Below are 26400 nucleotides of genomic sequence, written 5' to 3'. Positions count from 1 at the left end.
CATCCTTTCATGTGCTTGTTGGCAATCTGTATATCTTCTTTGGAGAAATGTCTGTTGATCTTCTGCCCATTTTTGGATTGGGTTGTTTGTTTTTTAGATATTAAGCTGCATGAGCTGCTTGTATATTTTGGAGATTAATCCTTTGACTATTGATTCATCTGCAAATATTTTCTCCCATTCTGAGGGTTGTCTTTTCCTCTTGTTTATCGTTTCCTTTGCTGTGCAAAAGCTTTTAAGTTTCATTAGGTCCTATTTGTTTATTTTTGTTTTTATTTCCATTTCTCTAGGAGGTGGGTCAAAAAGGATCTTGCTGTGATTTATGTTGTAGAGTGTTCTGCCTATGTTTTTCTCTAAGAGTTTGATAGTGTCTGCCCTTACATTTAGGTCTTTAATCCATTTTGAGTTTATTTTTGTGTATGGTGTTAGGGAGTGTTCTAATTTCATTCTTTTACATGTAGCTCTTCAGTTTTCCTGAGCTTGTTTTTTGTTTGTAGTTTCCACATATAAGTGAGATCATATGGTATTTGTCTTTGTCTGAGTTCATTTAGCATAATGCCCTCAAGATTTCATTATTTTTATGGCTGAATAATATTCCATTATATATATATATCACATTTTCTTTATCCATTTATATTTTGATAGATATTTTGTTTATTTCAATATCTTGACTGTTGTAAATAATGCTGCAGTGAACATGGGGGTGCATGTATCTTTTTTTAACATCTTTATTGGAGTATAATTGCTTTACAATGTTTTTTTTTTTTTTTTTAATTTTTTGTGGTACGTGGGCCTCTCACTGTTGTGGCCTCTCCCGTTGCAGAGCACAGGCTCCGGACGCGCAGGCTCAGCGGCCATGGCTCACGGGCCCAGCCGCTCCACGGCATGCGGGATCTTCCCGGACCAGGGCACGAACCTGTGTCCCCTGCATCAGCAGGCGGACTCTCAACCACTGCACCACCAAGGAAGCCCTACAATGTTCTTTTTGAGTTAATGTTTTCATTGCCTTCAGATTAAGTACTCAGAAGTCAAATTGCTAAATCATATTCTCTCTGCTCTTTAGATTAAGTAGCTCTCTTGGTATATATAGTCAAGTCCACTGACTCTTCTGACATCTCAAATCTGCCATTGCACCCCTCTAGTGAATGTTTAATTTTATGATTGAATGTTTCAACTCCAGAATTTACATGTAGTCCTTTTTAATAGTTTCTCTTTATCTGTTGAGACTCTCTATTTGTTTTGTCATCGTCATCATATTTTCCATTAATTATTTTAGTATTGTTTCCTTTAATTCTTTCAGCATACATGCATACCTTGTTTTATTGTGCTTCCTTTTATTGCATTTCGCAGATACTGCATTTTTTACAAATTGAAAGTTTGTAGCAACCCTGCATTGTCAGGGTTAGAATTTTTTAGCAATAAATTATTTTTAATTAAGGTATGTACATTTTTTTAGACATAATGCTACTGCACACTTAACAGAGTGTGGTATAGTATAAACATAACTTTTATATATACTGGGAAACCAGAAAATTTGTGTGAGTTGCTTTGTTGTGATATTTGCTTTACTGCAGTGCTCTGGAACCAAACTCAATCTCCATTGTATGCGTGAAGTTATATTGGGTTGGCCAAAATGTTTGTTTGGGTTTTCCATAACATCTTATGGAAAACCCGAATGAACTTTTTGGCCAGCCCAATAACTGCTTTGAAAGATCTATCTGCTAAATATAACATCTGTGCCAACTCAGAGTAAGTTTTGCCTATTTTTTTTCTCCTATGTATGTGTCACACTTTTGATTTGGTTGTCTCAAAACTTTGTATGGTAAACTGGATATTTTAGATAATATATTGTAGCAATTCTGGATTTGGTTTTAACTTTATGAGTTTTTTTTTCTGGAGAGTTGCCTAGCTTTAGCCTTGTAATTTCTCATTCCATGGTAAGCAGCCACTGAGATCTCTGTTCAGTTTTTTTATAATTTTAATTTTTAATTCTGTCTTCCTGTTGGTTACCCCTGTGCCTACATAGTTTAGTGGTCAGGCAGTGATTTGGGAAGTGGTTGTTCTCAAATATCTTGAGGTTGTAAGGCTTCCACTCTCAGCTGCTCTGGGAAGCACCATCAACCAAATGAACAGATTTTACCATTTGTTTCCTAATGAGTTTACAAGCATTAGCTAATGGTGACCTGTTTTTTCCCCATCTGACCCAAGTGGAATTTACTTCCTCTCAAAGTAAAGCTGCTAATTTGGGGTGGCCAGCCCATAGTGGTAAAACTATCCTTTTCACCTTCATAGCTGAAGGGGAATGAAGTAGGTGCTGTATGCGAATAGCCTCATGCAAGGCCACAGACTACTATTCCTATACACAGCTCTAGTAGTTTTGTAAGGCAGTTTCTCAGTAAGTTGTTTGCCTTCAGTAGACTTTAAGAGACATAAAATAGTTGCTTGTTCTGTATCGGTCTCAGCCTATCAATAGTGATGCTCTCAGCTACAAATGCCTGGGGGCACTCATCTGGACCCCTACTACTTGTGGGGAGCCCCCACAGACATTTCCCCAACCAGAGCCAATCTGGCCCTTGTGATGCTTATTATGATAGCAAGACACACCTCAGCAGTAACCATCATGGAACTTCAAAAAATACAAGGTTTATTACTTACAAATCCTGGAGGGTACATGGCATACCCAGGGCCACAAAGGGAGGTCACGGGGAGAGACAGAGAGAGAGAGAGAAAGAACCTGAACCTGAGGTTCTGCTTTTATTTGGGGTTGAGGGTGCGGCACCTAGGGTTTTGTGGGTTCACTCTTTATTGGTGAATTTTAAAGAGGAGAGCGGGTATTAAAGCATGGGAAGGGAAAAGCAGGATCACTCAAATGGTAATCTAGGTCAACCAGGGATTTCTAAAATGGGTGAGGTGGCCTGGCTCCTTATCTAGTTGTGTATTGGGCAATGTGCTTGTTGGAGATGGATGTTGGAAATAGATGCTTCAGCAATCAAAAGCTTAATGTCAGGCAGTTATATTACAATCAGCAAAGCTAATTGTCTGGAACTTACTACATTACTTTTGATATTTTTTTCCAGTTTTATACTTGATTTTGGCAAAGAGGATTAGCCAAACTCTTCAAGCCACCATAACCAGAATTTTCACTCTATCAGGTAGAATTCTCATTTTCTCACAACCAAACCTAAAAACTTTGCCACATTCACTCTTGTATCAGTTTGTTATTGCTGTACAACAAATAACCCCTATACTTAGTGGCTTAAAATGATACCCATTTATTTAGCTCTTCTTACTCTGGGTGAGCAATTAAAGCTTAGCTCAAATAATCAGTTCTTCTGGTCTCAGTTGGACCCATTCATATTCCTCTGGTGAACTGACAGATAAACCAGGGACTGGATTTTTTAAGATGGCCCCAGAAGGGATGGGTTGTCTGCCTCTGCTACATGTGATCTTTCATCCTTCAGCCAACTGGCCCAGGATTATTCACCTGGAAACTGATCAGGGTTCCAAGAGTGAGAGCAGAAGTACTCAAGGCTTCTTTAGGCCTATACTCAGAATGAACACAGTAGTACGATTTATTCAGTGCTTTATTAGTCAGACCAAGTCACAAGGCTAGCCCCAATTCAAGCTGTAGAGAAATAGACTGCACCTCTTGATGTGAGGAGCTTCAGAGTCACATTGGAAAGGGATGTAACCCAGGGAGGGGTAGAGAATTCCATTTTTGAAATTGATCATAGCATCCATCTTCCCTTCCTTTCAAGTACAGTGGAATAGATGTTCTTTCTCCCACCTAAGATAAATCCATCCACTTATGCTCTGTATGCTCACTTCTTCCACCTTTTAACTCTCTAGAGGGAAGGTATCATTGGAGCAATCAGGCAAAAAGAAGATGGTGGTTTTATTTACGGGTATTTCTTTGAGAGATCATAATAATGGATGGGTTTGTCCTTTATGTGTGAATTTCCAGATACTCTCTTGTTCGTTTATAAATATGAAAATGATGTCCTTGCCAAATATGGGTGTTTTGTGTCACTAGATATTTTCCTTCTATTCAAGAATAGTCAAGGGTAGTATTGATAAACATGCATGTTCCCTAGGTCCTAATTACATTGTTGCTCTAATAATTATTATTGGCCCCATTTTACAGATGAAGAAAATGAGGCAGCAGGGCACTGCTCCGAGGTTAAGAAATGGGTAAGTACATATTTCAATCCATATATGCTCTTCCAGATTTTGTGTTTTCTCCATCACACATTTCAAGTGATATATGGAGGGTTCAGAGAAAAACGATCACAGCTGAAGTCCATTTTAAGGGATGGAGGTAACGTATAGAAATAAAGACTTTGTCACATTCCTGTTCCTGTTCTAGATTTCATTTGCTGCTCATCACATACCGCTTTTCATACAAGTAAAAGCTTGAAATTTCACTGGCTGGAGCTTGATGGAGGTTCATTATAACTATCTAGAATGGACCAAGGTCTAATTCCTCTTCAAACAAAGATCACTGGAAATATAGTCTGTTAACGTGATTGATATGTGTAGTCTAAAACATTACATGTTAGCTTTTTTTCTGTTTCAGCCTGCCAGATTATTGAGTTGCAAAAGATACTTTTTTTTGACTGACTTTAGTATTGTTATTTTAGTAGTATTTTTAGTTGTGAGAATGGAAAGTCATTAATATATTTAGAAATGGGGGAAAAAAAGCAACCACTCATAACATTTCACATATTTCCTGTTCAGTCATTTTTCCGTTTATTTATAATGGGTAAATATTTTTATAGTTTACATTTTTAGCAAATATACAATATATAGTTTTTATCTTGGGTATTTTAGTTCATTTTTCTATTAAAAACATAATTTTTAAAGTAAAACATAAACAGTGGAGATTTGGGGGAAAAGTAAACAGTCTGTATAGGGTCCCCTACAAAATTAAAATGTAAACTAACAAGCATAACACTGGTTAAACAATTCCTTATTTATAAGCAATTTGATTGTATATCTAGAAAAACAAAGAGAGTTAATGGTGAAAGTAAGTCTCTTCGTCAAAGTGCTTGGTAAATCATCTATATGCACAACTCCCAGATTGGTATTTCTCAATATACCATAAATAATGACTTATTGACACTAGTAATAAAAACAAAATATCTTAAGAATAATATAAAAGAGATATGGGTCCTATATAAGGACAAATATTAAATGGAGTGAGAATAAAAGGTGATTTGAACAAGCTTAAATATTTACTGTGCACCTGGATTTGAAGACTGTATTATACAGATATAAATTATTTTATACACTCAATAGATTTTCCAAAGGTACTCAATAATAATTAAACACCTATTCCCATTTTTTTAAATGTATATTTTAAAAGCAGATATGTAGTAGGCTATATTGATGTGAGGTTTTGGTTTTTCTTTCTGTAAAAAGACACAAAATGATTTTGTACCACTGGAGGAAATTCCATTAAAATTAGGACCAAGACAAATATGCTCATTATCCCTACTACCTAATACTGCTTTAGAAATTCTCTCCACCATAAAAATATGTTAAAAAGAAATAAGGCCTATAACTTTCAGGACGGAGAAAAAATAATCATTGCTTGAAGATGAAAGCAGTTTATTCTTGGAAAACACATTAGAAACAACATAAAATGCCTTGCTATACATTAATTCTATAAAAGCTAGAATAAACAGTGACTAAGATATCAATAACTTTTACGTGTATCAGCAAGAACCACATACAAAACATAATGAGAGAAATGATGACACTCACAACAGTTAGTTTAAAAGATATGATAAAATTGAGAGTTTTGAAAGAAGGTTTGAATGATAAATGGAAAGACAGTTTTGCAGAGCTGGAGATGATTGAGGTTGTGGCTGGGGTGATAAGGAAACAATCACAATGCCCCTCTCAGATTATAAAGTCCCCAGATTCTAGCCGTGTCACAGGGATCCCTCGTAATCATTAGGCAGGATTCCCATGTCTCATCTATGTGTCCTTTTGTATAGTTCATTATAATTGAATAATTCAACACTTCCACAACGCATTATGCCCTTCCAATCTTTCCAAAGACCTGTGTCAAAGGGAAGAGGAAAGAGGAGAAAAGCATGCTAACGCAGGAGGGGAGTTATGGGATAGGTAGTCCCCTAATGATGATGGTAGACAAAACTTTATTTCTAGAGCGCAAGGGCCATAACTTACAGGTTTAATACAATCCCAATCAAAGTGTCAATGGAATTTTATTTGCAGAACTCAGCATAACCATGTTAATATTCACCTATTAGAATAACATTGAAAGAATGCATAATTTAAGAAGAGTAAAATCATTTTCAAAAGCTTGGCATTCCAATGTCTGAATTTGCAATAATTATTAAATAATTTGCTAATGTTGCTTAAATATTATTTGCTAACTGCTTTGAACTTTAACTCCCATCTTTTAGCTTCACCACAAGGGAGAGAGACAGAAATAACACAAAACTTGCTTTTGTAGTAGAAATTAAATCTATGGTCAAGTGGGTAAACGCTTAACATTGCCTAAGTAGAAGGAAAGGGAAGGGTTTAAGTCATCCAACATTGGTTTAGAACAATCTATGTGCCAGGTCCTGTGCTAAGCACTTCATGTTTAATTCTCATAACATTTTTCTATTGATGCTAATTATATTAAAGGAGACCAAAGATTAGAGTGGAGTTGGGATTTGAATTCAAGTTTTTCTGGCTCCCTATCCTGTGCTCCCTAGTCTGTGCTCCTCACACCACCACCATGACTTATCTAAAGAATTATTTCACTGAGTACTGTTTTCTTGGTTATGTCAGTTTTGTTGGTGTATAGAGTTTACAACGTGAATAAGTTCCTCATCTGCTTAAAACACTAGTTCCTTGGATGGTGTTGGCTGTGTTGGGTTTTTTCTTCTTCTGCAGGATATAATGAATAATCTTGAGTTTTATCATAATACATATCTGCATTCCAGTTACATTCCCAGCAGTTAATAGCTGTGTAACCTTGGATAAACTGTTTAAAAAGTTGGAGCCTCAGTTCCCTCAACATGCATAAAACTTCATGTAGTCACTCAGAAAAGAGGATAGTCTACTTTGCCATCACCCCATGCAACCATTTTGATAAAAATCTTCACCTTCACAAGGGATTCCGTGACATTTTGGGTAATGATGATATTGTCGAGTTGCCTTTATTGTACCTTAACTGTTGGGCATGTTTATCACCCAGCCTAGTATAGAATGTGAAGAAACAAATCTGGTCCACATCAAGAAACATCCAAATCAAAGCCTCAAGTAAAAATAACCAAGTTAAAAGTCATAATACAGGAAAATTTGAATTTTCTGTTTGGTGGGTTAGTAGTTTTCATAGAAGTATTGGATACACTTTCAAATGGAATCACATTATCTTGCAGAGGAAGAGACCAAGAATGTATTTGATCAACTAGAATACACTGACACCAAGTATGTTAGGTTCTGTGCTAGGTATGGAGGTGCAGAGATGAATCATATAGAAATCCTTCTGTCAAGCTGTTAAGAGTCTAGTTGGGGGAGAAACATAAACAGATTAATAAATCATAACCTTTCTTGATGATCTACTCTGTGCCATGCAAATTTATATATATATATATATATATAATATAGAATTACAATATATTATATATGTATATATATAATATATACATAATTTTTTTCTCAGTGTGGTTTTCTCAGTGTTGCTGAGGATAAATAACTAAATAGTGCTAAAGCTGGGACTTACACTAAGTATTTTGACACTAAAGCTGATCCTCTTTCCACTAGTTATGGCAACATTTATTTCATATGTAGTAGCAGGTATAATTCCCAATGAGACAGTCATCCTGTTCCCAATAGGATTCATGTCTGGAAAATCCAGGCATACAGCAAGGCTTAGCTTCCCCGTAAAGAACCAGATCACTCTCAGTCAGAGCACAGATAAGAAATGTGCTTTGTGTTAGTATCATCTTAAAGAAAATTGCACAATGTAAAAGTTGTGAGTTAAGTTTTATTCTGGGATTTACTGAGGACTATAGCCCAGGAGACAGCCTCTCAGATAGCTCTGAGGAACTGCTCTGAAGAGGTTGGGGAGGAGCCAGGATACATACAAATATTTTTGGCTGGGAAATGTAATCAAGCATACATCTTGGTAAAAAATGACTGCTAACTACATAGAACATATACTTCAAGTTAATGATTCTAGTGCTTTTCTATGTATGGGAAGATGCAAGGAGCAGGGGTCATTGAAATTCTTCCTTAGATATGTATGTTAACTATCTAGGGGCCCACGTATCCAAAGCACAGAATGTTCCATCCTCCCCCCACTCCACCGCATCCCGAGTTCCCTTAGGGCACACTGTCAGTGGGCTACTGCAGTGTGTTGCAACTTAACACTTTGCATAACTAGATGATGAGCAACACTCTTTGTTCTTTTTGTTTACATTAGGAATGAGTGGAGAGCTTGGAAAGTGAGAGCCATAGTATTGGGCCCTTCTGTGGAAGGTGGGTTTTACCCAGTATAAAGGGCTGTGAAGCTACAGTTGCCTCTTTGTCTCTGCCATCTCAGTAGGGCCCAATGCTAGGAGAACAGTACTTCAGAAACAATTGTTCTATTGTATATATGTGCCACATCTTCTTTATCCATTCATCTGTTGATGGACACTTAGGTCGCTTCCATGTCCTGGCTATTGTAAATAGAGCTGCAATGAACATTTTGGTACATGACTATTTTTGAATTATGGTTTTCTCGGGGTATATGCCCGGTAGTGGGATTGCTGGGTCATATGGTAGTTCTGTTTTTAGTGTTTTGAGGAACCTCCATACTGTTCTCCATAATGGCTGTATCAATTTACATTCCCACCAACAGTGCAAGAGGACTCCCTTTTCTCCACACCCTCTCCAGCATTTATTGTTTCTAGATTTTTTGATGATGGCCATTCTGACGGGTGTGAGATGATATCTCATTGTAGTTTTGATTTGCATTTCTCTAATGATTAATGATGTTGAGCATTTTTTCATGTGTTTGTTGGCAATCTATATATCTTCTTTGGGGAAATGTCTTCTATTTAGGTCTTCTGCCCATTACTCAGCCATAAAAAGAAATGAAATTGAGTTATTTGTAGTAAGGTGGATGGACGTAGAGTCTATCTCACAGAGTGAAGTAAGTCAGAAAGAGAAAAACAGATACCGTATGCTAACACATATATATGGAATCTAAAAAAAAAAATAGTCATGAAGAACCTAGGGGCAAGATGGGACTAAAGATGCAGACCTACTAGAGAATGGACTTGAGGATACGGGGAGGGGGAAGGGTAAGCTGTGACAAAGTGAGAGGGTGGCATGGACACATATACACAACCAAACGTAAAATTGATAGCTAGTGGGAAGCAGCCGCATAGCACAGGGAGATCAGCTTAGTGGTTTGTGACCACCTAGATGGGTTGGGGGGGAGGGAGACGCAAGAGGGAAGAGATATGGGGACATATGTATATGTATAACTGATACACTTTGTTATAAAGCAGAAACTAACACACCATTGTAAAGCAATTTTACTCCAATAAAGATATTAAAAAAAAAAGAAACAATTGTTATTTTGGAAAGGGGCAGTTAAAGGCCTGGCTCAGAAATGAAAACATACTGCAGGTTGGAGTCAGGAGACCCAGAATTGAAAATTGACTTTGCCACTAGCTAGCTGTGTGATACTGATTATAGAACAGTTCCTGACATTTGTGTTCACTCAATAAATATTCATCCATTGAATGAAGGGCTTTGTTTCCCCCACTAGATTATGAGATCCTTGAGGGTAAGGGCAAGATTTTGTTGGTCTTTGTAAATCCAGCATCCAGTTCACTGTCTAAATTCTGTTAAGCACCACTACATTTTTTTTTTTTTTTTTTTGCGGTATGCGGGCCTCTCACTGTTGTGGCCTCTCCCGTTGCGGAGCACAGGCTCCGGACGCACAGGCTCAGCGGCCATAGCTCACGGGCTTAGTTGCTCCGCGGCACGTGGGATCTTCCCGGACCGGGGCACGAACCCGTGTCTCCTGCATCGGCAGGCGGATTCTCAACCACTGTGCCACCAGGGAAGCCCAGCACCACTACATTTTGAATTAGTTATCCTTTTTTGAGTAACATTGATAAGAAAATCATTCGCCCAGTGTGGACATAGTACAGAAGATATTATTGATGTAGGCACCACATATTTTGCTCTTGCATACAGGTACCAAGCAAATTATTCTTTCTAATCAGCTGAGTTTTTGTGAGCAAAGAAATCTGACTCATTATCTTTGGTATTCCACACAGAAGCTAGTATTTATAGTACATGTAATGATTTACTGCAGTTTTTCCTTGATCTCAATCATTCAAGTGTCAGTCTTAACGGTTTTTGCTTTATCTGTGCACAATCTGTACTTTTATTAAAATGTTTTCATTTTTGGAAATAAAAAAGTATCTTTTAAAGTGAAACATAACTCTAAAAATTAAGAACACAAAATAATGTTATGAAATATCTTAAAATGAAATTAAGATTCAGTACAAGTAATAGTAAGCTAGTATGTACATTATACTACTTTTATATATTCTCTCTTTCAATACTCATAATAGCTCTTCTAGAAAAATATTCTTCCCATAACCACAGATGAGATTAAGACCCAGGGAAGTTAGGCAACAGCCCAAGGTCACAGAGCTAGGATAAGGGAGAACCTGAACTCTAACTCAAGGTTTTTAGATGCTAATGCCCACATGGAGTGCACTGTCACTAACTTTATTATTCCCAAGTACTTCCCCCTGAATCCTTTCCTCTTTTTCTCACTGATACAGACTTCCCTGGTTTTCAGGCCAGCTCCTCTTCACACTTTCAGCAGCTCCTCATCCCATAAGCCACTCCCCAGATCCTGTGGCCCACTGCCTGTACATTCAACACTGAGTCTTGCTAGAACAGAGGAAAATGAATATTTTAAAGTATTTCTGAGAACATAAAATAATTGTTGTCTACACCTTCCTGAGAACTATTAAGGGGTGAGCATCTGAGGAGGGCTGTTTGTGATTGAGTTTCTTGGAGTGAGAATGCAGATAGGGGCCTGAAGGAGAGATAGAAATTGTCCTCCTTGTGCAAAGGACTGGGGGAGGAGATGGAGTCTGGAGGATCTAGAGGCTGCTGTGGAGGGAGGAAGGGAGAGTGAGCTGCTGATATGCAGGAGATGTAGGAGATAAGGGAGGGCTCATGGTGGGCACCCAGTAAATGTCCATAAGTTTTAACTAGAGCGAGATATGGTAAATTATGGGGAACCATATAATTAGGAAATTACCTTCCAAATTGAAGCTGTGACCAGGAACTTTGCCTTTGGGTTAACAAAAATCTTTCTTCTGTTTCAGAAGCTGAGTAGCCAGATCAAGTAAACTTGAGGCAGCAGTGATTTGAGGTGAGATAGGATTCAAGGAATAATGAATCTGGATCTGGTAGCTAAAGCCAAGGGATAGAATATGTAGTAAGAGGAAGAGGGAAGGGAACTATGTTGCTTATTGGCACCCTTCCTCCACCGTTTAATGTATATTACTCCATGAAATCTTCAGAGCCAATCTGCAAGGCAGTTGTTGCCCCCCCCACACACGACAGATGAGGAAATAGGCTCAGAGTGATTGAATGTCTCGTTAAAGGTCACACAGATTGAAAATGTCAGAGCCCAGGGTGTTACCTCTAGTTGTTTGTGCCCCAAAGAAAGAGTTTATGAGGACTTCTGGATTCTAGAGTAGGAACATGTGTTTGATAAAGGTGTCTCTATCCCCTTGGTAGAGGGCAGTGTGGTTCCCTGGAGCAGACCCTAGAGCAACCACAGGACTGACCCAGGACGTGTCCAGTTTCCTTAGACTCATATAATCATGGTCCAAGCCACAGCTTCCAAACCTGGTGAAGATGAAGCAAACTCTGAGTGAGTGGACCATGGAAAGAACCTGTGTCCTTATTCTTTAGTCAAACTCAGAGCGGGGTGACAGTTAAGACTAGTAAATCGTCACTTTTCAGAATTATCTTCATACTAGAATCTTCTAGGGGAGTCATAGATCCTGGGAAAAGGCTGACTTGGGTCAGGACTATGTGTCAGAACAGCTAGGGTAGTCTTTGGATTTAGTGAGATTATACTGTGGATAAAGAATGTCACCTGCCAGATCAGTAAACAAAGGATGTTGTGGCCATTAAGCCATCAGCCACTGTACCCCCCCTCCCCATGGTGCACCCTGAGGGCATTCAGGATGTAGAAAACAGGATATTGGCCCTAGATAGCTAAGGTGCATATCAAGGGAATTATTTCAGTGAGCCCAGACTCTTGGATTTTCCCAAACATAGAAAAGTGCTAAATTCATTAACTTGAGATATCTGGGTTTTCTTTAATTAACAGTAATCCTTTGATGTTCCGACTACCTGTTTTTTTATTGTTTGTTTGTTTTTGTTTTGGTTTGGTTTGGTTTGCAAAAACTCCTATATATATCCTGGCTCTTCCCTTACCTCTTTGGAATAGTCCCTCAGAGCTATCTAAGAGACTGTCTCTCAGGCTTAAGTCCTCAGCATGTCTGCTGAATAAAACATAATTCTCAACTTTTAGGTTGTGCATTTTTTTCCAGTTGAGGATACTATGTCACTGAGGACAAGTCACTGAACATCTCTGAAGCTCAGTTTTGTAAAATGTGGATGCTCTTATCTACTGCCAGGATCTTGTGGGGAATGGAGATATTATTAGACAAGAGTTTGCCACAGCAGGTTAAGACCATGATATTAGCAGCTCTGGTTTTTGGAACATTTTTAAAAATTCCAACATACTTTGTATATAACTATGTGTGTATTTGCACATTAAAAAATATAAAGGTCTGTAATTTGTAGGCAGTAAGTAGTTTTTGTTTTCAGTTTTTATAGTTATGATGAATGCTGTAATAAATTCATTCATTACAAAGGTTTTAATAAAACTCCTTTGCTAGCAAAACATCTAATAGAGTTCAGTTTATGTATCAGTTTATATGTGTGTATGTGTTGTATATACATCCTAGTTATTCTATTTGAATATATCTAGATACATCAGAGATGCCTACTGAATACTTATACATTTATTTATTTAAAAACTAAAATTTATTTCCAAATCCTTAAACGAATAAATAAAACTTATGGAAAATAAGAAAAATTTCAAAAAAGAGGAAAAATTCTTAATTTTTTGCTACTTAAAGCAATGTCCAGTGTATAACGTAATTAAGACTTAGGCCACAGAGTTACATTTCTGGAAGTATGGCAGAGACCAAGTCCTACTGAAAACAACACAAAATGCTATGGTAAATAACACTGTGATCTATCCTTTTGGGAGTATTTTGTCTGAAATCATTAATTGTTCCTATAAGAAAATATGAATTGATTTTTGTTTTGTTCTAACTCAACAGTCATCATTCAGACAGCCCCAAGTCATTCTAATATTTTGTGAAAAAGGGCACTTCCTTGGCTCAGGAAGGAGGAGATTAGCAGGTAGCATACCATTAATATCCATTTTAAAGAAAGTGGTTCTGACAGATACTTGGTAAATGAGTGCTTCAGGTGCTCCTCCGCTGTAATACAGTCTCTTCCTCCTGGCTTTAGCATGCCATATCCACTAAATGCACAAAGTCTTTTATCAAACTCTTTTTGATGATAGATTTTTCTAGAGAAAGTTGAAAAATCACTATTATTTATAGGATGTTAACCATATTCCAGGAACTGGCTTAATTTACCCCCAAATCCAAGGGATTACAAACTGTTAAATCCACAAAACAACATAGACAATACAGACAATTAATTACTGATTTTAGATATAAGGAAAGTGAAGCTCTGGATAAGCAACTTATCCAAGGTCATATAGTTAGTAGCTGAAAAAACTAGAGTTAGTGTTAGGGGAAACACTGACTGAAACTGCCTGCCCTGGCCAGGCAAAGACAGTAACAATTTGCATGAGCAATTTTATGACAGGAGACCCTGGTAAGGAACATGGAACTAATAAGCCACCACCAGCCAGAAGAATATGGGAAAGGTGAAAAGGAGAGGAGATGCCAGTCCATCTGTCCTACCATCCTCCCAGAATCCTTCTCGCTGGAATCCATCTTGGCTGGGTGATTGCGCACACCACCAGGAAGGACCCTGAGTCACAATGATTGGCCAGAGACAATCCGGAAACTAACCCCATTATCATAAAACCCAAGACTGTGAGCCACGTGGCAGAGCAGTTCTCCTGGGTTCCCTTACCCTGCTGCTCTCCGCCCGGGTGCCCCTTCCAATAAAGTCTCTTGCTTTGTCAGCATGTGTGTCTCCTCAGACAATTCATTTCCAAGTGTTAGACAAGAGCCCACTCTCAGTCCCTGGAAGAGGTCCCCCTTCCTGCAACACTGGAACTTAACGTGGTCAGTGGTATGCTGATGAATGTTTAAAAACCATCAAGGGAAGAAGGAGAGGCCTGGGAGTACATATTTTGTAGAGTTTTCTGATTTCTGTGGTGGAAATAATCCACCATAACCAGTTTCAAGGGAGGGATGCATACAATCAGCTCTCAAAAGCCAGTGTGAGCCAGCTCCGGCATACCACTACAATGGGGCAGGCAGTTAAACAGCATCATAATTTCCTCACTGTAAAATGAGAATGAGAATAACTGCACTGAAGGAATGCTCTGAAGGCTTACTGGGATAACAGTGGGAGAGTGCCTAACACTGGGCTTGGCCCACAGATGCTATAATAGTGACAAAAATAACTGCTTTCTGTGTAGCAATAAAACAAGATCATTACCACTTTCCTTAACTAACTCCTGAATTGAATCTACTCTTTATGAGCAATAACTAAAATATTTACCAGAATATTCCTGTATGGGCCTTTCCGTAGAGACAAATTTAAAAATTAACATATGAACAATAATTTATAACATGTAGCACAGAAAACTGTAGACTGACCTGGTTCTGTGTGGCACACCTTAACTCTTAGTTATCTGACCTTTCTGAGTTATAGCTCCTAATTAAACAGGCATCATATGAGTTATACTTCAAGTCTGGTAGGATAGTGACAGAATTTGGTGGCACATCTGGCACGGAGTTTGGTACATAGTGCAAGCACTTATATATAGTACCTGCAGACTCATATAGTAATTCACACCCTGAAGCTTTCCCTGATATAGTAATTTTCACCCTGAAATTAGAGAGGATGTTCTTCTTTCCCCCAGGGACACTGAGAAATGGAATATTTCCTGCCATTGTCAACAAACAAAGGATGTCACAGTCAACAACTATTGCAGCCCTCCAACGTGAGCCAGTGAGCCAAGGAAATTCAGGGCTGAAAAGAATACCTGCCTTCTAGCAGCCATCAGACTGCAGCCACTCCCTGTGGTGAGCCCTGAGGAAACTCAAGATGTGTCCCTGGCCCCAGATAGCTGAGGTGCATATCAAAGAATGATTTCAGTGAGCCCAGACTCTTACATCTTCCCATACATAGAAAAGCGCTAAATTCCTTAATTTGAGGTGTCTGGTTTTCTTTAATTAACAATAATATTTTTTTCTTCCTTGCCATTTTATGGTTGGATCCTCTTGTTTTGTTTTTTCTTTTACCATCTTTATTGGAGTATAATTGCTTTACAATGGTGTGTTAGTTTCTGCTTTACAACAAAGTGAATCAGTTATACATATACATATGTGCCCATATCTCTTCCCTCTTGCGTTTCCCTCCCTCCCACCCTCCCTATCCCACCCCTCTAGGTGGTCACAGACCACCTAGCTGATCTCCCTGCAGCCGCATGGCACAAGGAGAACAATAATCTTTTGACATTCCGGACTACCTGTCCTTTGTTGCAAAACTCTTATACATCCTGGCTCCTCCCCTTGCCTTCTTGGAGCAGTTTCTCAGAGCTATTGGAAATGCTGTCTCCTGGGATGCAGTCCTCATTTTGCTCCAAATAAAACTTAACTTGCAACTCTCACGTTGTGGATATAGTTTTTTTAAGTCAACACACCAAACAAGACTAGGAGAAAAGATTGTTTCCTTACCAGTAGCATAGTGTATGCTATCAGGCAGAGGTTCCATGGGACCGGCCCCCACATAGGGTGCACATACTTCCCAGGGTCACCAAGCAGCTTGAGAAATCTCACAGATTCCTGAGATTGAAAAAAAAAAAAAAAAAAAAAAGCTCACACAACTATCTTTTTGGTCTCAGAATGTACGGTCAGTAAGTAAAATGGCTTGCATTTCCTGTTCATTTGTAGAGGCTTTTAAGTGCCTTTCTGTACAATCAGCCTATTCTGGAGTGATGCCTCATTAGCAGGCACCAATGGTAGAGAGGTTATGACCACAGGCTCTGATTCAGGCATTAATTTTTGGAATCTCTCTGGAAGGAAAACAACTTTTTCCTTTTATTTTATTTCAGGTTGTGTATTTCAGGACCATTTTTTTCCAATAAGTAGCTGTATTTTAGTTTTCCCAAATTACAGTAATGCTCTGTAGGAGATGATATCAATTAGATGTTTAGTTTATGAGCTCTTTTGCTTTAATCTGATAGCTTTCAATATCGATGTACATCTCAGAGGGAATCATCCTCAACTTAAAAAAATTTGTCTGTTTTTGCAATTACCAAGATGCCTATTTAAAAATTCCAACCATATGACAGACACTTTATGGATATGTGGTGTAAGACCAAAAATTTAGGCTCAATATTATGTATTGCCTTGACATGTGGTGAAATTAGGAGGGTGTTGAATGACCTAACCATGAGTTCCCCTCCCCAATTATACCATGGATAAGGTCCTTTAATCAAACAGCCTTCCTTATCAGGATGACCAGGCACAGTTCCTGCTTATCCCTGAGTAGCAGGTTTCACTTCCCTGAATGCCTAAGAATTATTCAAATAAGCCAATCAAATCCTCCCATGGGAAACAGGGGCACCTCAGCCTCTTAATACTACAAAACCTGCTTTACACAACACTAGTTGTCTACTCTGCTCCCAAGTGCAACCCCTGTGTGGCCCTGCATGGCATGATGTGTCCTTCTCCCCCAGGTTGTGAATATAGGTGACTGATAAACTACTGTTGATTTCATCTGTTCAGTGTTGAGTGTCATGTGTTTGGCCATCCCCACAACCAAAGCACAGGAATATCTCCCTCAGCAAAGCAGTGAATAGGGGGCAATCTTACTGCTAATTATCACAAAACCCCTGTGACATAGGTGTTTTTATTACAATTTTACTAATGTCAAGAAATTAAGATTCAAAAAAAGATAACTTTCTCCCAGTCACACAGCTAGGAAGGTGCCACACTAGGGTTTAACTCAGTCCTTTCACACTTCAAAACCTGTGCTTGTGTTAGCTAACTTATCTCAAATGTCCAACAAATTGAGAAACAATCTGCTTATTTTAAATATCCCATGTAATAAACTTATTTAAAGAGTCCATATTAAAACAAGGAAACAAATAAGCTAGATACTAGGTGCATGCACTGTAAGGTAACTCTTGTCAAAATGAACCCATATTTGCATGTGACTATATTTCCCAAAATGCTTTGAAAGAGGTATTGTGTTTTCCTTGCAATGAACATTCATTCCCAGTCATTTCTGTTTTTCTCCCCTGAATTTCAGTGGCTGGAGACCTGGAAAATATATTTTTTCCTAGACCTTGACCTCCTTGTCAGCAGGAATGTCAATGTTTTTATGTATTCAGCTAAAAAGACGACCTCTTATGAGATTTGGAAGGTGCAGGGGAAGCAGAAGCCATTTTTCCCCAGCTACAGTGGCTTATACATTGTTTTTGGTAAACATGGGTTTTGCAGGGGCTTCTGTTTTTCCTTATCAGTCATCTGCCTCAGAAATGCAAAGGATTCATGGAGTTTGCTACAGTTTTCTGATCTCTGAGTGATAGCAGAAACTTCTATTTTTTCAATTCTGTGGCAAAGAACCTAAAAACTAGAGATGAACCCTCTATCAATTTCACTCACCTAATTCCACATATTAAATATCATCCACTGGGCTTCCCTGGTTGCGCAGTGGTTGAGAGTCCGCCTGCCAATGCAGGGGACACGGGTTCATGCCCTGGTCTGGGAAGATCCCGCATGCTGCAGAGCGGGCTCGTGAGCCATGCCGCTGAGCCTGTGCGTCTGGAGCCTGTGCTCCACAACGGGAGAGGGCACAACAGTGAGAGGCCCGCATACCACACACACACAGATATATATATATATATATATAATCCACTGATAGCGTCATTCTTTTCCCTATATCCACTGCATCTTCAGGACTTTTCACTCATCTCTGTTAATAGATTACCAATTTATGTCTCTGTCTAAGCCCCACATTGCATGATCACTTCCCAAACTAGGTCTTCAACAAGGGTTCCTTCTCAGAATCTTTACTTCTTATAGGAGGCACCTGGAAACATAATTCTTTCTCACTCTCACAAAAGTTGAAAACAAATTTCCCTGACACAATATAACTAAAACACTGATATCGTTCAGGTTGAACACTAGTTTAAATTAACCAGACAGTTGCTGGAGATTTTGAGAAGTCTCTGGAATAAAGAGCCGGTAGAAACTCTTAAGAGGAAATTAGATTACAAACTTTGGGGAATTCCTTAGAAAAGAGAAGGGAATCAAAGCTAACTGTTGGGACAATAATCAAGATGGGGACTGGCTATGCAAGTCTTGAGTACACAAGCAAAAAATGGGATTGAATACTACTTCTGAGCATAGAGTTGATTATAATATTTACTTATTATCCCGTCAACCCTATAGAGTGTAGCAATAGCCCCTCTTTTATTCCTGATATTGGTATTTTGTGTGTTCTCTCTTTTGTTCTTGATCAGTCTGGCCAGAGGCTTATCAATTTTATTGATCTTATCAAAGAACCAGCTTTTAGTTTTGAGATTTTAATATTATGTTATCAATGATGATGATTTCTACTCTTTTTCCTTCCTGTTGCCTTCTTTGAGTTTTATGTTGTTCTTGCTTTAATACTTTTGAGGTATCATTTACGTACCATGAAATTCACTGATTCTAGGTGTCCAATCAGTGGTTTTTAATAAATTTACAGTTACGCAACCATCACCAAAATCAAATTTTAGAACATTTCTTCACGCACACACCCCAAATCCCATGTGTTCATTTGCACTCAATCTCCATTCTCATCCCAGCCCCAGACAACCATTAATCTACTTTCAATCTCTGTAGTCTTTCCTTTTAGCCTTTTAAGGTCCTTTCATATAAATTGTATAATACAATATGTATTCTTCTGTGTCTGTTTTTTTTTTTTTACTAGCATAATGTTTATGAGATTTACCTATGTTGTAACGTTTAACAATCCTGAGATCTTTTTATTGCTGAACAGCATTTTGCATGGATATAATTCAGGTTGCAAACATTCACAGATTGATAGGCATTTGGGCTGTTTTCAGCTTTTGGCTATTAAGAATAATGCTGTTGTAGACATTCGCCAAGTCTTTGTGGTTTTCATTTATCTTGAGTAAATTCCTAGGGGTACAGTCATATGGTAAATTTATGTTTAGCCGTTTAATATACTGCTAAACTCTTTTCCAAAATGGCTGCTTCATTTTACATTTCCACCTACAATGTAAAAGAGTTTCAATTTCTCCACATCCTCCTAAACACTTCTTCTTGTTTGTCATTTTGATTATAATCATATTCTAGTGGGTATGAAGTGGTGTAGATTTGTATTTCCCTAATGAGTAAAGATGAGTTTCTTTTTATGTGCTTATTGGATATCCATATATTGTCATCAGTGAAAAACTATTAAAATGTTTGATCAATTTTGATTGGCTTATTTGTCCTTTTGCTATTTAGTCATATAAATTCTTTATATATTTAAGATACAAACCCTTATCAGATATATGATTTGCAAATATTTTACCAGTATGTGGCTTGTTTCTTCTTACTCTTCTGAAGTGCAGCTCTACTGAGGTTGACGAAGTACAATTTATCATTTTTTTTCTTTTTGTGGATTGGGTTTTTAGTGTTGTATTCAAGAGCTCGTTGCCTAACCCTAGGATGAAGATATGAATCTGTTTTTTTTTTTCAAAAAACATTATATATAGTTTTAGCTATTACATGTAGTGTTAAGATCTGTTATGAGTTAACTTTCTGTATAGTATGAAGTAAGGGTCTAAATTTGTCTTTTTGCATGTGGATTTCCCGTTGTCCCAGCACCATTTTTTCCAGCTCTATTGAGGTAGTATTGACATATAATGGTGTGTATGTTTAAGGTGTACAACGTGATGATTTGATCCACTTATATATTGAAAATAACTATGACAGTAGGATTAATGAACACATCCATCACCTTGCATAATTACCATTTCTTATTTATGGTGAGAACATTTAAGATCTACTCTTAGAAACTTTCTAGTATATAAGATAGTATCATGAACTATAGTCACCCTGCTGTAGTTAGCTCTCCAGAATTTATTAATCTCATAACTGGAACCTTATATTCTTTGACCAACGTTTCCCTATTTCCCCCTGCCCCCAACCTCTGGCAAGCACATTCTGTTCTTTGTTTCTGAGTTCAGCTTTTTTAGATTCCACATATAAGTGATAGCATACAGTATTTGTCTTTCTCTGTCTGACTTATTTCATTTAGCATAATGCCCTCAAGTTTCATCCGTGTTTTCACAAATGGCATGATTTCCTTCTTTCCCATGGCTGAATAATATTCCATTGTGTATGTATATATATACACACATCACATCTTCTTTATCCATCCATCTATAGACAAGACATTTAGGTTGCTTCCATATCTTGGCTGTTGTGCATAATGCTACAGTGAACATAGGAGTGCAGGTATCTCTTCAAGATCCTAATTTAGTTTTCTTTGGATGTAGATTCAGAAGTGGGTTGATGGATCATATGGTAGTTCTATTTTTACTTTTTTGGAGGAACCTCCTTGCTGTTTTCCATGGTGCTGTACCAATTTATATTCCCACCAACAGTGCACAAGGGTTCCTTTTTCTCCAAATCCTTGCTAACACTTGTAATCTCTTGTCTTTTTGATAATAGCCATTGTGAGGTGTGAGGTGATATCTCAGTGTGTTTTTTTTTTTTAACATCTTTATTTGAGTATAACTGTTTTACAATAGTGTGTTAGTTTCTCCTTTACAACAAAGTGAATCAGTTAACATATACATATGTTCCCATAACTCTGCCCTCTTTTGTCACCCTCCCTCCCACCCTCCCTATCCCACCCCTCTAGGTGGTCACAAAGCACAGAGGTGAACTCCCTGTGCTATGCGGCAGCTTCCCACCAGCTATCTAATTTACATTTGGTAGTGTGTATATGTCCCTGCCACTCTCTCACATCATCACAGCTTACCCTTCCCCCTCCCCATATCCTCAAGTCCATGCTCTAGTAGGTCTGTGTTTTATTCCCATCCTACCACTAATCTCTTCATGACATTTTTTTTTTTTAGATTCCATATATATGTGTTAGCATACGGTAGTTGTTTTTATCCTTCTGACTTACTTCACTCTGTATGACAGATTCCAGGTCTATCCACCTCATTACAAATAACTCAGTTTCATTTCTTTTGATGGCTGAGTAATATTCCATTGTATATATGTGCCACATCTTCCTTATCCATTCATCTGTTGATGGACACTTAGGTTGCTTCCATGTCCTGGCTATCGTAAATAGAGCTGCAATAAACATTTTGGTACATGACTCTTTTTGAATAATGGTTTTCTCAGGGTATATGCCCAGTAGTGGGATTGCTGGGTCATATCGTAGTTCTATTTGTAGTTTTTTAAGGGACCTCCATACTGTTCTCCATAGTGGCTGTATCAATTTACCTTCCCACCAACAGTGCAAGAGTGTTCCCTTTTCTCCACACCCTCTCCAGCATTTATTGTTTCTAGAGTTTTTGATGATGGCCAATCTGACCGGTGTGAGATGATATCTCATTGTAGTTTTGATTTGCATTTCTCTAATGATTAATGATGTTGAGCATTCTTTCATATGTTTGTTGGCTATCTGTATATCTTCTTTGGAGAAATGTCTATTTAGTTCTTCTGCCCATTTTTTGGATTGGGTTGTTTGTTTTTTTGATATTGAGCTGCATGAGTTGCTTATAAATTTTGGATATTAATCCTTTGTCAGTTGCTTCATTTGAAAATATTTTCTCCCATTCTGAGGGTTGTCTTTTGGTCTTGTTTATGGTATCCTTTGCTGTGCAAAAGATTTTAAGTTTCATTAGATCCCATTTGTTTATTTTTGTTTTTATTTCCATTTCTCTAGGAGATGGGTCAAAAAGGATCTTGCTGTGATTGATGTCATAGAGTGTTCTGCCTGTTTTCCTCTAAGAGTTTGATAGTGTCTGGCCTTACATGTAGGTCTTTAACCCATTTTGAGTTTATTTTTGTGTATGGTGTTAGGGAGTGTTCTAATTTCATACTTCTACAGGTAGCTGTCCAGTTTTCCCAGCACCACTTATTGAAGAGGCTGTCTTTTCTCCACTGTGTTTCCTTCCCTCCTTTATCAAAGATAAGGTGACCATATGTGTGTGGGTTTATCTCTGGGCTTTCTATCCTGTTCCATTGATCTGTATTTCTGTTTTTGTGCCAGTACCATACTGTCTTGATTACTGTGGCCTTGTAGTGTAGTCTGAAGTCAGGGAGCCTGATTCCTCCAGCTCCATTTTTCGTTCTCAAGATTGCTTTGGCTATTCGGGGTCTTTTGTGTTTCCATACAAATTGTGAAATTCTTTGTTCTAGTTCTGTAAAAAATGCCAGTGGTAATTTGACAGGGATTGCATTGAATCTGTAGATTGCTCTGGGTAATAGAGTCATTTTCACTATGTTGATTCTTCCAATCCATGAACATGGCATATTTCTCCACCTATTTGTATCATCTTTAATTTCTTTCATCAGTGTCTTATAGTTATCTGCATACAAGTCTTTTGTCTCCTTATGTAGGTTTATTCCTAGATATTTTATTCTTTTTGTGGCAATGGTAAATGGGAATTTTTTCTTAATTTCATTCTCAGATTTTTCATCATTAGTGTATAAGAATGCCAGAGAGATTTCTGTGCATTAATTTTGTATCCTGCTACTTTACCAAATTCATTGATTAGTTCTAGTATTTTTCTGGTAGCATCCTTAGTATTCTCTATGTATAGTATCATGTCATCTGCAAACAGTGACAGCTTTACTTCTTCTTTTCCGATTTCGATTCCTTTTATTTCTTTATTTTCTCTAATTGCTGTGGCTAGAACTTCCAAAACGATGTTGAATAAGAGTGGTGAGAGTGGGCAACCTTGTCTTGTTCCTGATCTTAGTGGAAATGGTTTCAGTTTTTCACCATTGAGAACAATGCTGGCTGTGGGTTTGTCATATATTGCCTTTATTATATTGAGGAAAGTTCCCTCTATGCCTACTTTCTGCAGGGTTTTTATCATAAATGGATGTTGAATTTTGTCAAAAGCTTTCTCTGCATCTATTGAGATGATCATATGGTTTTTCTCCTTCAGTTTGTTGATATGGTGTATCACGTTGATTGATTTGCGTATATTGAAGAATCCTTGCATTCCTGGAATAAACCCCACTTGATCATGGTGTATGATCCTTTTAATGTGCTATTGGATTCTGTTTGCTAGTATTTTGTTGAGGAATTTTGCATGTATGTTCATCAGTGATATTGGCCTGTAGTTTTCTTTCTTTGTGACGTCTTTGTCTGGTTTTGGTATCAGGGTGATGGTGGCCTCATAGAATGAGTTTGGGAGTGTTCCTCCCTCTGCTATGTTTTGGAAGAGTTTGAGAAGGATAGGTGTTAGCTCTTCTTTAAATGTTTGATAGAATTCGCCTGTGAAGCCATCTGGTCCTGGGCTTTTGTTTGTTGGAAGATTTTTAATCACAGTTTCAATTTCAGTGCTTGTGATTGGTCTGTTCATATTTTCTATTTCTTCCTGGTTCAGTCTTGGCAGGTTGTGCATTTCTAAGAATTTGTCCATTTCTTCCAGGTTGTCCATTTTATTGGCATAGAAGTTGCTTGTAGTAATCTCTAATAATCTTTTGTATTTCTGCAGAGTCAGTTGTTACATCTCCTTTGTCATTTCTAATTCTATTAATTTGAGTCTTCTCCCTTTTTTTCTTGATGAGTCTGGCTAATGGTTTATCAATTTTATTTATCTTCTCAAAGAACGAGCGTTTACTTTTATTGATCTTTGCTATTGTTTCCTTCATTTCTTTTTCATTTATTTCTGATCTGATCTTTATGATTTCTTTCCTTCTGCTAAATTTGGGTTTTTTTTGTTCTTCCTTCTCTAATTGCTTTAGGTGCAAAGTTAAGTTGTTTATTCGAGATGCTTCCTGTTTCTTAAGGTATGATTGTATTGCTATAAACTTCCCTCTTAGAACTGCTTTTGCTGTATCCCATAGGTTTTGGGTCGTCATGTTTCCATTGTCATTTGTTTCTAAGTACTTTTTGATTTCTTCTTTGATTTCTTCAGTGATCACTTCGTTATTAAGTAGTGTATTGTTTAGCCTCCATGTGTTTGTATTTTTTACAGATCTTTTCCTGTAATTGATATCTAGTCTCATAGCGTTGTGGTCAGAAAAGATACTTGATACGATTTCAATTTTCTTAAATTTGCCAAGGCTAGATTTGTGACCCAAGATATGATCTATCCTGGAGAATGTTCCATGGGCACTTGAGAAAAATGTGTATTCTGTTGTTTTTTGATGGAATGTCCTATAAATATCAAGTAAATCCATCTTGTATAATGTATCATTTAAAGCTTGTGTTTCCTTACTTATTTTCATTTTGGATGATCTGTCCATTGGTGACAGTGGGGCATTAAAGTCCCCTACTATGATTGTGTTACTGTCGATTTCCCCTTTTATGGCTGTCAGTATTTGCCTTATGTATTGTGGTGCGCCTATGTTGGGTGCATAAATATTTACAATTGTTATATCTTCTTCATGGATCGATCCCTTGATCATTATGTAGTGTCCTTCTTTGTCTCTTGTAATAGTTTTTATTTTAAAGTCTATTTTGTCTGATATGAGAATTGCTACTCCAGCTTTCTTTTGATTTCCATTTGCATGGAATATCTTTTTCCATCCCCTCACTTTCAGCCTGTAAGTGTCCCTAGGTCTGAAGTGGGTCTCTTGTAGACAGCATATATATGGGTCTTGTTTTTGTATCCATTCAGCCAGTCTGTGTCTTTTGGTGGGAGCATTTAATCCATTTACATTTAAGGTAATTATTGATATGTGCATTCCTATTACCATTTACTTAATTGTTTCGGGTTGTTCTTGTAGGTCTTTTCCTTCTCTTATGTTTCTTGCTTAGAGAAGTTCCTTTAGCATTTGTTGTAAAGCTGGTTTGGTGGTGCTGAACTCTCTCAGCTTTTGCTTGTCTGTAAAGGTTTTAATTTCTCCATCAAATCTGAATGAGATCCTTGCTGGGTAGAGTAATCTTGGTTGTAGGTTTTTTTCCTTCATCACTTTAAATATGTCCTGTCACTCCCTTCTGGCTTGTAGAGTTTCTGCTGAAAGATCAGATGTTAGCCTTATGGGGATTCCCTTGTGTGTTATTTGTTGTTTTTCCCTTGCTGCTTTTAATATGTTTTCTTTGTATTTAATTTTTGACAGTTTGATTATTATATGTCTCGGCGTGTTTATCCTTGGGTTTATCCTGTATGGGACTCTCTGTGCTTCCTGGACTTGGTTGACTATTTCCTTTCCTATATTAGGGAAGTTTTCAACTATAATCTCTTCAAATATTTTCTCAGTCCCTTTCTTTTTCTCTTCTTCTTCTGGGACCCCTATGATTCGAATGTTGGTGCGTTTAAAGTTGTCCCAGAGATCTCTGAGACTGTCCTCAGTTCGTTTCATTCTTTTTTCTTTCTTCTGCTCTGCAGTAGTTATTTCCACTATTTTATCTTCCAGGTCACTTATCTGTCCTTCTGCCTCAGTTATTCTGCTACTGATCCCGTCTAGAGTATTTTTCATTTCATTTATTGTGTTGCTCATCATTACTTGCTTCCTCTTTAGTTCTTCTAGGTCCTTGTTAACTGTTTCTTGCAATTTGTCTATTCTATTTCCAAGATTTTGCATCATCTTCACCATCATTATTCTAAATTCTCTTTCAGGTAGATTGGCTATTACCTCTTCATTTGTTAGGTATGGTGTGTTTTTATCTTGTTCCTTCATCTGCTGTGTGTTTTTCTATCTTCTCATTTTGCTTATCTTACTGTGTTTGGGGTCTCCCTTTTGCAGGCTGCAGGTTCGTATTTCTATCTATTTTTGGTGGCTGTCCCCAGTGGCTGAGGTTGGTTCAGTGGGTTGAGCAGGTTTCCTGGTTGGGGGGACCAGTGCCCCTGTTCTGGTAGATGAGGCTGGATCCTGTCTCCCTGGTGGGCAGGTCCACGTCTGGGGG

At 37.8% G+C, this 26400-nt stretch overlaps 1 long non-coding RNA gene across 1 annotated transcript; it reads left to right on the top strand.

The window, feature by feature from the left end:
* The first annotated feature begins 3103 nt into the window (after positions 1-3103).
* LOC136793423 (uncharacterized) lies at positions 3104-15719 on the top strand. The gene is made up of 3 exons (XR_010838661.1): positions 3104-3149; positions 4142-4188; positions 15206-15719. It is a non-coding gene; the product is annotated as an uncharacterized lncRNA (long non-coding RNA).
* The last annotated feature ends 10681 nt before the right edge of the window (positions 15720-26400 follow it).

The sequence above is a fragment of the Kogia breviceps genome, chromosome X, assembly GCF_026419965.1.
Source record: "Kogia breviceps isolate mKogBre1 chromosome X, mKogBre1 haplotype 1, whole genome shotgun sequence".
Classification (NCBI taxonomy): Eukaryota; Metazoa; Chordata; class Mammalia; order Artiodactyla; family Physeteridae; genus Kogia; species Kogia breviceps.
Note: the sequence above shows the minus strand (reverse complement) of the source record. Positions and strands in the feature narration are given on the sequence as shown.